Source organism: Chiroxiphia lanceolata, chromosome 10, assembly GCF_009829145.1.
Source record: "Chiroxiphia lanceolata isolate bChiLan1 chromosome 10, bChiLan1.pri, whole genome shotgun sequence".
NCBI classification, from domain to species: domain Eukaryota; kingdom Metazoa; phylum Chordata; class Aves; order Passeriformes; family Pipridae; genus Chiroxiphia; species Chiroxiphia lanceolata.
Genome location: NC_045646.1, coordinates 16,885,190 through 16,897,277, shown reverse-complemented (window position 1 = coordinate 16,897,277; position 12,088 = coordinate 16,885,190). Strand labels below are relative to the sequence as shown.

The window sequence follows — 12,088 nt, the reverse complement described above, 5'->3', positions numbered from 1 at the left end:
TATTAACTCATTTGTTGGGTTGATGCTTTGAACACTGGCTACTGTTTTCCAAATTTTCTTTTATAATGATAGGAGTACCCTACTGGGCAGATACAACAGACAGGTGATCAGAGATACATAATCACACTTTTTATACAAAATGCATTAAGGAAATCTAATTAGTGTCTGAGATTGGGGAGGTGGATGGCAATAGTATTACATACAAGAGACTCCCTGCTCAGGTAAACAGCACGTTTAACAATTAAGTAAATCAAGTAAACATGTTGCAGATTAATAGCAACATTGCTAAGGCAAATCCCCTTTAGGTGATTAGTCCCGGGAAAAATTTAGGGTTTAGTCCAGAGAATGCATTTTTTATATTAACTGAGATTTTTACATATGCTAGATCCTTCATCTGAGAGAATTTCAACCATGGCAGTATTTTTCTTCTCACCCCTTTTACATATATTTCTCTCAAACATTTAAGCACCTGCATTTTATAAATTTACTCTGGTAAAGTCCTGCATTCATTTTTGTTCCTGGGAGGTGTGACAGTTTCTTCAGCAATATTCACATGCTAAGTTTACAGTTATGCTTAGATACACCTTGGATTGGTGTTTAAGAGAAGTAGCTACATGAATTTGCTTGCATATCCAGCACATCCAACTTCTTTCTGATTGTGATCCAATCAAAATGAAAATGCTCAAGTTCCAAATCAATTGTTCCAAAGATTTGTAAGCATATTAGGAGGATGTCAGTCACACTAATTTAAGTCACCCTGCTGTGCAAAAGAAATAATTCAAAAAAGTCATGTGCTCTCTCAATCACAAAGTACTATAAAGTAAATCTGGCATAACCAATTCAGAAAATATCAGACCCATAACTATACAATGTGAAATGTAGTGTTGCTAAGATGATTTTTAATTAGAATTTAAAGCCCATTTTGCAGTTACTCTACAAGACCCATTTTCATCTTTAGCCATCGAGTATTGAAAATTAAAGATTTGCTGTATGCATTATTTAATAGGTCAAACACAATGAAATTACAAACGTAGATAATAAGGGAGAATCCCTTACTCAGTGAGAAAAAAAAAACCCTAATCTAGAAAAGACTACACATAGAGCAGAACTGGTTGTGTCTGCCCTGGTCTCCTGCCTGTCTCTCTCCCAAACCCCTCAGCAAATTAGAAAAACAGTACAGACAAAACTTTTTATGAAAAGTTATCTGGGGAAAGCGATACCATTGGAAATTACACAAATTATTTTATTTTCCAGTCAAAACTACTTGAATGAAAATAGAAGATACCAATATTTGTTTTAAAAAATGAAAGTTCAAATAATTTTTCTTCTTCTCTGGGTGTAGAGTAAGGAGGAATAAGATTTTTAGTTGAGGAGAGTTTGAGATGCTGGGTTTTATTCCAGTAAGATATACCTGTATGTCATTTTCCAATTAATCTTATACATTTAAAATGTAGTTTAAAAGTTAACTCCAATTAGTGGGAAGGGAATCTTGCAGCTAGGAAAGAAGTGTTTTGCATCAGTATTTAAAAACAGCATTTTTCCTAAAAAAAAAAAAAATCCATAGGAAAAGAATCAACTTTTGCCCTGGTTCTCACAGTTGAGTTTGGTACCTAACACTCAACTGCTAATTGTAGGGACACTATGTCTGCATTTGCACCTGACTCTTACAACAACTCCCACCTGCTTTGGTAAAGAAAACAAAAGCCAGTTCCCAAATTCAGCCACTCAACAATCTTGACATTCACCTTTTATAAGCAGGCAAAAAGCCTAGTTCAATTTTACTTTAGTCTGTTGGGATTTTTGCAAGGACTCTACTGGTTCTTTCCATAGATGTGATTTTCCTCTTCCTGAGTGAGCTCCTGTACATAATAACTCAAGCAACCAACAATTCCTAGCAAGATCTCATTTGGTTTGATTACATCAGAATATTACTGACTCCTCTCTGTCCAAGACCATTCTAGGACTACTACAACTTTAAAAGTTGTAGTATTGAAATATTGAAAACACCTAGGTCAGCAGACCTTTGTGGCTTTGCACATTGACTCACATTTTTCTTTTCATTTTTTTTTTCCTTTCTGCAACTTCAAATGCCTGTGAGGGGATTTTTGTCAAAATCTGTCAGTGGCAAAATCAGGGCTACAGCTTGTTAAATAAACAATCAGCCCCAAAGCCGTAACAGAAAAAGGATGAGATTTCTCATACTTACATCTTTTGTGAGTTAAGGTTTATTTAGGTTTTGAATCGCTTAAGGCAAGCATGCAATGTGTAAAGCAAAAGCCTATGAGAGAAACATTTTACTCCTATTGCTTACTGAGAAAGAACAAGGCTTTTAAAAACAGATCAGAATGCCACACTTCATTAAATAACATCAGCCTTCCTTGTCTAATAAGCTCCCTCCTTTGTTTTGCTATTGCATTCATTTGTATCTATTTTTAAAGGTAGCTTAGCTTTCATATAAACAAGGTACTAGGTGACCAACAGCTTTTAATGCTCACACTGTAACAGGAACATCCAAATGGAAGGAAATTTCTCTCATTTTTATATTTTTCCTTTCTGTCTAATAATGTCTGGGTATTATTCAAAAATAGTCCAGGCCGTGTAGTCAAAAGGAACTGTTTTGGAAGAGACAAAGAATTAACAGCATAAATTAATTCTTGTTGGTTAAAACATCTAGGATCTCACATACTAAGGGTTTTGTTTAATCATCTATACCTAGACACATGCAGAGATATAAAAGATGTTAATTTTCCATATGATTGCAAAGGTTTTCAGAAAGGATGCAAAGAAACCTGACACCAGAAACCTTTCTGTTTCAGATTTGGTTAAAACACTGACACTGGCATGGCTGGCTGAAGTTCACAAAGCTTGAAAACAACTCTGGACCTGTTTTCAAGCATTCATAGTTTCTCACTCCCATTAGAGATGAGTCTGAAGTTTCTTGAGGTTGAAGGACATTCAGACTCAGAATGCAATGATAAAAGAAAAAGCCAACAATACACTACAGTCCTAGATCTGAACATCTTTGCGTTCAAAAGCACTTGGGTCCTAGCTGTGTATAAGAGCCCCTTTCTAAATAAATCAAAGATAAGAAAGCTTACGGAACTGTCAGTCTAATTGAAATGCATACATGAGCTGAGGGGAATTAAAATACCCTTATTTTATTACTGGGGGGGAAATTAGACTTCCATAGTGACCTCCAGCAGAATAGCTGCATGTCTTACCACGTTCAGTGGAAGTTAATGGTGACCTACTACAACTGGAGCACAAGTATATTACCTCGTGGTCAGGAGAGTAATTTGTTTTCATTTTGCAGCAAATAAAAATTGCACCGTAGATGGATTTGGTGTGCTTATAAAGGAGCAGAGAACACAAGTGGTTCTGCAGGAAAGGAAAGCCACATCTATAATTTCATTTAATTTCCTTATTTAAGAATAGCAAGCTTTTCCAGAAGTTTCCCCAGTGTCTCTTGTGACCACTGACTAGCTCTATACTGCATTATTTTGTGAAAAACAGAAAGAAACTTTTTATAAAGTTCACCACAATTCGTTACTGCTCAGCAGGAACATAATCTGAACTTCTCACAGTGCTGTAACCCAATTTAATTTCCCTGTCAGAGTACTTGATGGATGTGTCTATAGCGTTTTCAAACAGCAGATAAAACTTTTTACTACTGAAGGCAGATAGTACTTTCCCTTTCATTTGCTATCCAGGGGTTCAACCATCACCTAACTCAGCAGGGCTTCACTAATTCAGTTCTCAATTTCTTGAACAATATTTCTTTTTCATTTAAAATTAAATCATAGAAACAAAATATAAAAATTAAAACCTTACATAAGTGAAAATCTCCAATCTCTGGAATTCGCAGCCTGATCAGTACGTTATTGCTTCATTTTAAATCACAGCAATATTGGCCTTAAATACTAGCCAAAGAATGGCTATTTAACCCAGCTGCACTGAGGGTCTGAGTGTGATGTACGAGCCAAGAGGGGCTGGGAAAAACACACGTGTCATCTGCACGGGAAAGGGGAGAACGTCAGAGCCCTCAGTCACAAGCAAATCAGAAAACCTGTAGAAGTGGATATAAGCTGGATAAGTGGGAGGCCAGAAGTAGCACCACCTTTTCTAAAGGAAGTAAACCTGGGAGCAGTTTTGCTTGTACTAGAAGATTCCACAAAAAAGAAATAGACACATGCACTCAAAATTTTCCTACTATATTCCCCTTTAAAAGGGTGCTAAAAATACGCGAGCTCTCAATGCTGCCTCTAAACTTTGAAAAGTACAACCACACCTACACATGAATGGGAAATCCCCTCAGAAAATGTATTAAGGCATTTTAATAACAATCAGTTTATGATTATTCTCCTCATCTCTGCCAAATATCTGTTTTTCTAAGCTTAAATGCAGGTAATAACACACTGCGGAATGACATGGTGCTATTATTTAAAACAGTATTTCCATTTTGTGTCATAAATGGTTCAACCTTTTCAATTTATAAAACTGAAATTTTAGAATGGAACCTCTGAAAATTCACAATAGATGGAACAAGTTCGGATGACAAACCTGCTTCAAGGGAAACACAGCTAAAGGCAACAGAATCTAACAGAGCTGGAGGACAAAAATATCTGGATACACCCAATTTATACCTTCAGTATCATATGATTATTAGCCACCATTCTAATTCCTATGAATAGTAAGCAGACATGAGAGCCAAACATTCTCCATGCAAGACAAGTAAGAGCAACAACCAGCATCAACATTGCTGCAAGAGTTGTTTTAAAAGTCCATCCCACGCCTATGTACTGCACCAAGCTTTCATCAATAACATACCCCAATTTTTAAAATCACTGAGTAGTTGTTCTTCTTCGTGAAATTATCCCCTTTTCCCAAGGACTCAGATATTCACTTAAGGCTGGAGCAAAGGAAATCAGTCTTTGCTAGGAGTCTGAAAGCAACGATAAAATTGCACATCACAGTGTTCTGTTCCTCTTCCTCTTTCCCTAATTCCCTTTATCAGTCCAATAGCAATACTGAAACCAAATACAGATCAAACTCTAGGGATATTTCTACTTTTTTTAAACATCCAAGAAAATACGAAGCAGCTTTGCGTTTGTCAGATGTGCATCTAGTCTTTTAAATTTAAGAAAACATAACCCAAAGCTTTACAGGTTGTCTTACTCCAATTGGAATGAACTCCTAATGAGCCTGTGTGGTCCAGTTTGCTTCACTGAGGGTTAGATCAGATGACACCGTTCCACTCTTTTGGATCTGTTGTTTTAATGAGACATTTGCTCAGAAATCCTCAGAAAATACGTGCTTTATGCAGAGAACATCCTGAAATACGTGCAGTAGATGCTTTGATTTTCACACCAAAGTCACAACCTCCCAGAAGTTCAGCTCTTGCTGTGCAAGTAAATCATATTCAGCCTTTATCGTGACATTTCTGTGTTTCCAACAGTAATCAGTGTATATAAGGTGTTTCTCTTGCCCCCCCCACCAAAAAAAAAAAAAGTGTTCAGTGCTTTTCATACACTACTTGCTTCTCCATGGAAATATCACCAATATAGAAATCAGCATATCAACAGCTGGATAATGTTCCAAACTTCTCAAATCACAAATAAAAAAGTCACAAAAAGATAGTTAGGTCACTGAACTCGTTGCATTAGAGATGATGTCGCAAAATTGGAAAAACCTTAATCAATTTAACTGGCTCAATAAAGTTTGACCAGCACTCAAGACTGAAAAGACTATGAAAAGACTGGAGTTGCAGAAAACAGGACAGCATTGATTAAGGTATTAAAAGTCAAGATTTCTCTCTCATAATACCCAAGGGCAAAGTTTGTTTAAAGCAAGAGAAAAAAAAAGACAGTATGAGATGGTAGTTTCTCAGTTTTCTAGTGTCAACTGAATTAGGTCTGTATAAACTTTCTTTACAACCTACCATTCCCCCAGCCCAGCCCTCTGCATACTCTTTTTGTCATTTCCAAAATAACTCTGTCTTCCACACTTACTGAAGGTTCCCACTCCAGAAATCCAAACTGGCTCTCAGTTCTTAACCTTTCTCTAAAATATATTTCTCTAAGGAAATCACCTCACAACAGAAATTGTACCTCACTAATCTCCCTCTTCATTATACGTCTGTCTTAAACCTGAATCCCTTTAGCTTCCCTCATTTTAGTAAGTGGGAATCAATTCAGTACAAAATGTTTGTCCTGCATGAAGCAAGACTACAAAGCAGCTTTTCCTTCCACAACTGTGCTATTTCAGGACAAACTTATGCTTCATTTCTAGGTAAAAGTGGCCCATAAAATACAGTTTAGCTGACAAGAGTTCTTGTCAATTAAGATATGCTTAACCTGAAGTAAGAATGTCCACACAGAACTGCATAAAGGCATAAATTAAAAGATTTAATATTTTAGTTCAAATGCTGAAAAATACTCACTTTGAACTATATTAGATACATCTATAATGCTATAAAAATGGTACTCACTAATGAAAATATTATAAAAAGTCTATAAATTACTCAAAATTAAATTTTATTGTTTTTTTATAAGCATCTCTGAAATTCCATTCAATCTAACTGATAAAGCTAAAAGTATACTCTTTTCTACACCTTTATTTCAAAAGCCAAGAATTATCATAATATTCTTAGAGCTTATATGTAAAACTGTATTTAGGAAAAAACATATTATTTCAGAGTTGAAAAGCCTGCAAAAGCAGATTACTGGTAGTAAATAAAGAGTACATTAATTATTTCAATATCCATCAATATACATGTAATATTTTTAATCTTTTTTACATGACAAATCCTAGTTAACAGTTGAGCAGGTATATAACACTTGACATGGTGATTCCACAATTAACACCAAAATCATATTTTTGCTTTTGCAATGCCAACAGCTATTGTAAGAAAAAGCTATGCTACAAATTACTCTAACAGTGGGATTTTACAATAGATGAACGCAGGAGTCATTTATAATACATTTGTTGCTATTAAAAAACAAACAAACATTTATAGCCTGGGCTAATTAACTTTACTGCTGAATTAGTAGTATTCCTCACTCTTCTTAATTAGAAGAAATATTGCAAGTATGGCATTAAAGTCAAACACTTTAGTGCAGTAAAAGCTGAAGTGTTTTAAAATCTTTCGTCCTCCAAAACACATGGAGCTTTTGGACATCTGAGACCTACATGCACCAGGTTCAGCACTGATACCCCCCACTCTGCAGGAACACAGGATGGAGCAGCTTAGGGAGGGCATTCTTACATCAGAAGTAAATGATTGTAGTTTGAGCACAACATCTGAGTATAGCAGCTTAGTAGACTTGCCTCACCAATACACAGCCCGTGTTCCCCAGAGTTAAGGAACTCTCTCCAGGTACAAGGCTGGGAAATCAATATACTGAAATACCAGGGCACATTCTGCCAGCACATCTGTCCATATAAGTGGAAATTCAGCTTGGCCATGACTACAGACTTCATGAGCTGCCACAAAGTACATGAAGCATTTACATTGTGTATCAATAAACATTTCACCTTTCGTGGATTTTTTTTCCTTGCCTTGCTGCTGCCAATCCCAGTAATACTTTCTGGCAAATCTAAGGACATGTCCAGGTTGTTCTTATGAGAAGAAAAAACAAAGCAACAAATATATCATCTTTCCTTTACTGAAGTCACCAGTAATGTCATGATCAAGCCTGTAAGAAAGCATCTGACAGCAGAACCTGAGAGACCCATTGCAATGATTCTTTTCCTCATCTTACTAAATGGCCTAAGGTCTGGGCTGTGAGGGCATGGTGAACATTGACCATTAGAGAAAGAGTTCCTTAACTTCCTGAATTCCTTCAGCTCTCATTAATGCCAACTAAGTCAATAATTAAGATACAGAATTCTATAGTTAAGATACAGATTCTGCTTCGCTCTTCTCTAGACAGTTATAGTCTTCATCTCTTGACATCAGAGGTTGCAATTATTCATTAAAACAGTTATTTATCTCCTAATTATATAGTAGTAAGAATTTTTTATAATGCCTCACTAAATATGTCTGTACACTGTGGGCAATACTCAAGTTTGGCCTAAAAGATAATTTGAAATACAAACCAAACCAGTTTGTATTACAGCCATGAAGTATTGGGTGATAACCTTACTGTGCAAGAATATGAAGTTTAGATCCTTGCTCCATATCTTATAATTTTTTTTTATTTTATTATTTAAAAGACATCCAAGATAAAAACATTTCTGCTGTACTACAAGACAGAATGAGATCCTAATGTGGAGAAACATAAATGCTACTACTTATTGTGCCATCAAAACTGGATTGGATTCCAGACATTATTTTCCATTAAATTAAAGCAATACAATTTTTCTCATTCACAAGTAGTCTGACTTTTTTCAGCCTACCTACCAATACATTTTTCAAACTCAGTGCCACTCAAGATCTTCAAACTTCTTTTTCTTTCCTTTTAAATGAGGAAAAGCAATTACTCCCAGCTTGACCAAGCACATGATTCTATAAGTACCATTCCATGAGCATTGAAGACCATAAGAGACCTCACCACAGGTTCAGAACCTTAGAATTAACTTGTTGCTCGCTCTTTTCTGCATTTTCAATTTCATGCCTTGGAGAAGGATGTTGTGTTAGAGCTCTAATATCAAAGTTTGTCCCACTTAGTTTGGATATTACGGTTCTAGGAAAAGCACCATAAGTTTTGAGTGCTTAGGGGAGACCTCAGGTCTTGTAGTGGCCCTGAACACATGGATCCAGTGTTTCAGAACTGCACCTGCACTCATACTGCAGAAGTCCTTGTTGACAGGAAGAGACAAGTTTGCTTCAGAATCAAGTAAAGACATTGCTATTACCAACACAAACACATGGCATTGAATATATACAAATGTGAGTGCACATCAGCATATTTTTATATGACTGTCTTCAAAAGCCTGGAAAGTGTTTTATATATTAAGTTTTCTAGTGGTTTTACTGCAACAAATCTACCTTGTATTAAGAAAGGATACACACAATTGCACTACTTCTAGATTAGACAGCACAATACTGGGAGAAACAAACTGAGCAACTTCCCATGATCTCGTTTATGAACTAACCATGGTTATAAGTTGATGTAACTAATCAAGTATTTGCTGCACTACTATTGATTTGCTCAAGTGTGAATAAGTTGAGAGTCCTGTCCATGTGCCTAGAAGACTGACACACACAAACATCCCAGGGACCAAGCAATAAAGTGAATTTAGAATTCCTTCTAGTGTTCAGCATCACATCTACAGAAGTAGACCCAGACTTGCTGCAAAGAAGGTGATCAACTCGTTTAACTATGGTTATCAAACCAGAGGCATATGAGTGACAGTGCAAGTGATACAAACATTCAAAATGTCCAGACACTAAGCTGGCACCACTTGTTCCTTCCAGGAGATGGTAATCAATGCAAATCTATGCATTAGTTATGAGGTGTTTTAATTCCAATAATAAACATTCTGTGATTGATGAATTTTTCACAGCTGTTGTCTATATAGCTGTTTAATTAGAGCCTGCTGGCAGAGGTTGTTAATTCTTCATGGAGTGGCCAGCTCCATTGCATTCCACTTTCTGCAAGGCAAGATGACAGTTGGTAGAGTGACTTGAGCGGCTGGTCAGGGGACCTGACACTTGGCAAAGGATCAACGCATTAGATGACAAGCCAAATTCCATCAGCCTCCTAAAAATACTAGCAGACTGACAAACAGAAAGTACTTTAATTGCTTGTGCTACTGTCTTTGATTTTCTGTTATTGATGGACATCAGAACCAACTGCACAGGAATGTCAACTTCATGTTACTGTTGTTCCCAGAGAAGAGAGGAGCCAGACAACCGTAAGTACCAGGAAGGAAACAAAATCAGCTGCCTTTAAAAAACAAACAAACAAAACAAAACAAACAAGAACAAACAAAAAACAAACAAACAAACAAAAACAAACAAAAAACAAACAAAAAACCCCACAAAAAAACCAAAAAAACCCAAAAAACAAACAAACAAACAAACAAAAACCAACAAAAAACCCACAAAAAACAAACAAAAAACCCCACCACACACTTAAAAATCCACACACGCACACCTGCCAAAAGCTCTGGCATTTGCTTTAAGTATTTGAGCTCCTGAATCCACATGACTCCCTTGCTAGAATATTCCATCACGGAAAGGGAATCCCTCTCTTAGGTATCATATGACATATGCCTAATCAGGGCCTTAGAGGAGGAGATTCCCAAATGGGTACGAAACAGAGGAGCCCACACTACTCCCTCACTGAGGCACTTAAGACCTGACCTAAAGAATTACACCCAGAGGCCAGCAGGACACTTATTTTCATCCACTCTGTGCCTGCATCACAGGTGCCAATAGAACTGCCACTTGTGAATACACCTCCTGTGCCACATATCTGCCCCTTGAAAGCTGAGATTTCCAAACTTAGGCCACACAGGCCAACAAGTAGTTTTTAGATGCTGGCAAGCTCAGCAATATTCAGTGGTCACTTACAGATGAAGGCAACTTATTAACAATACTCTGAGCCAACTGGACATTTAGGATGCTGACCTAAAACCGACAACATAGTTACAAAGCTTCCTATTATTAACCTTGATTTTGCTTTATAGAGACTGTTACTGACTCTATACTCTTCACAGTATCAAGAGGTTCAGAATTCTGTTGTTAAACTGGGTCCCTGAAATCAGCCAAAATTCTTGTCACAAACAAATAAAACCCCCTATTGTATTCCAGCTGTAGGGAAAAGTTACCTTGCCAGCAGCATAATCTTTGATACTGAATGACATGTACACGTTCATCTATGTGCAATTACAATAGTGTTGAAAAGTTTATGAATAATTAAAGTGTATCTGTTTAATACTAAGTAAATTTTACCTTTTAACTTCTGGATGTTTAAATCCCAATTTGACACTAAAAGTTTTTGACCTCAACTAACAAACACAATCTCAACTGCAAAATACATCCAAAAAACTTCTCCCATTAAAAAAGAAAAATTATTCCCTTTTTCAATAGGAAGTTTTTCAACTCAATTAAAAATATTCGTGATTTCTTGCTTATGGTATCATGCCAATATATAGAAAAAATATCTGTTCAAAAGAACACTGCTTTGGCATAAGAGACAAACATGAACATCTGACCAGCTGAAAATGTTTGAAATGTCAGTGGTTCGGCATAATCATATCTGAAGAATAAAGACATTTAAAAAAACTAAGCAGTTTAAACTTGGACAGCCTAACAGAAAGGTTTGTTTGTAATTTGAGCCTCCATAAAACACATTCTCCACTCCTCGATAGCTCAGCACTCTGATATGGAAAGGTTACCACAAGCCAGTCTGACATCCTGATTTTTTTTTTTTTTCTTCTCCATGATAATTTTCCTCATCAAGCCACTCATGTTTGTCACTTCAAGCCTCCCACACCCAGTCAGTGGGAAGCAGACTGTGTACCCTATTTCACACAAAATACCAGAACAACCCTCTTGGGTTACTGTTTTTTGCATGTGGTAAATGCTTCAATATAATGAACAAAATGAAATACTGATCTCACCAAGTTCTTACCCACCCAGGTAATTAGACATTTTGTCCAAGGAAGTATCATAGTTCCATCATTTTAAAGGAAAGTAACTAATAAATGCAGATTATATGGTTGTCAGGAGGGGCTTAGATGTCTATCTCTTCTTCCTTGCTTCGTCCCTAAATCTAAAACAATAGGACAAAAAAAATAGGTTTTAATATTTGAGATTACTATTTTAAAGAAGGGGTTACGGCAAAAGGTCTTTTTGTTGCTTAGTGGTTCAGTAACCTAAAGGCAGCTAAATAACTTCACTCACCACTCAGTTTACTATTTGTTTCTAACAGAGTTGCCAAAGACAAAATTCACACATAGGAAGAAAAGTCACAATAAGAGCCTGGCAAAACCTGCAGAAACCAACAATGCCAAGTCTTACACCACGCTCTTCAGCAGCTCTGCTGGATGCCTTGCTTGCAGCAATTAAAATTTTGCAAGCAGCAACACGAGCTTACCTTATCATTTGTCATAATACTTTTCTAAAAGGCAAATGATC

General features: G+C 36.5%; 1 long non-coding RNA gene across 1 annotated transcript in view; it reads right to left on the bottom strand.

Moving 5' to 3' along the window:
* The window catches only part of LOC116791616, a 194,969-nt gene that overhangs the window by 65,639 nt on the left and 117,242 nt on the right, over positions 1 to 12,088 (bottom strand). The gene's annotated exons all lie outside the window — the stretch shown is intronic.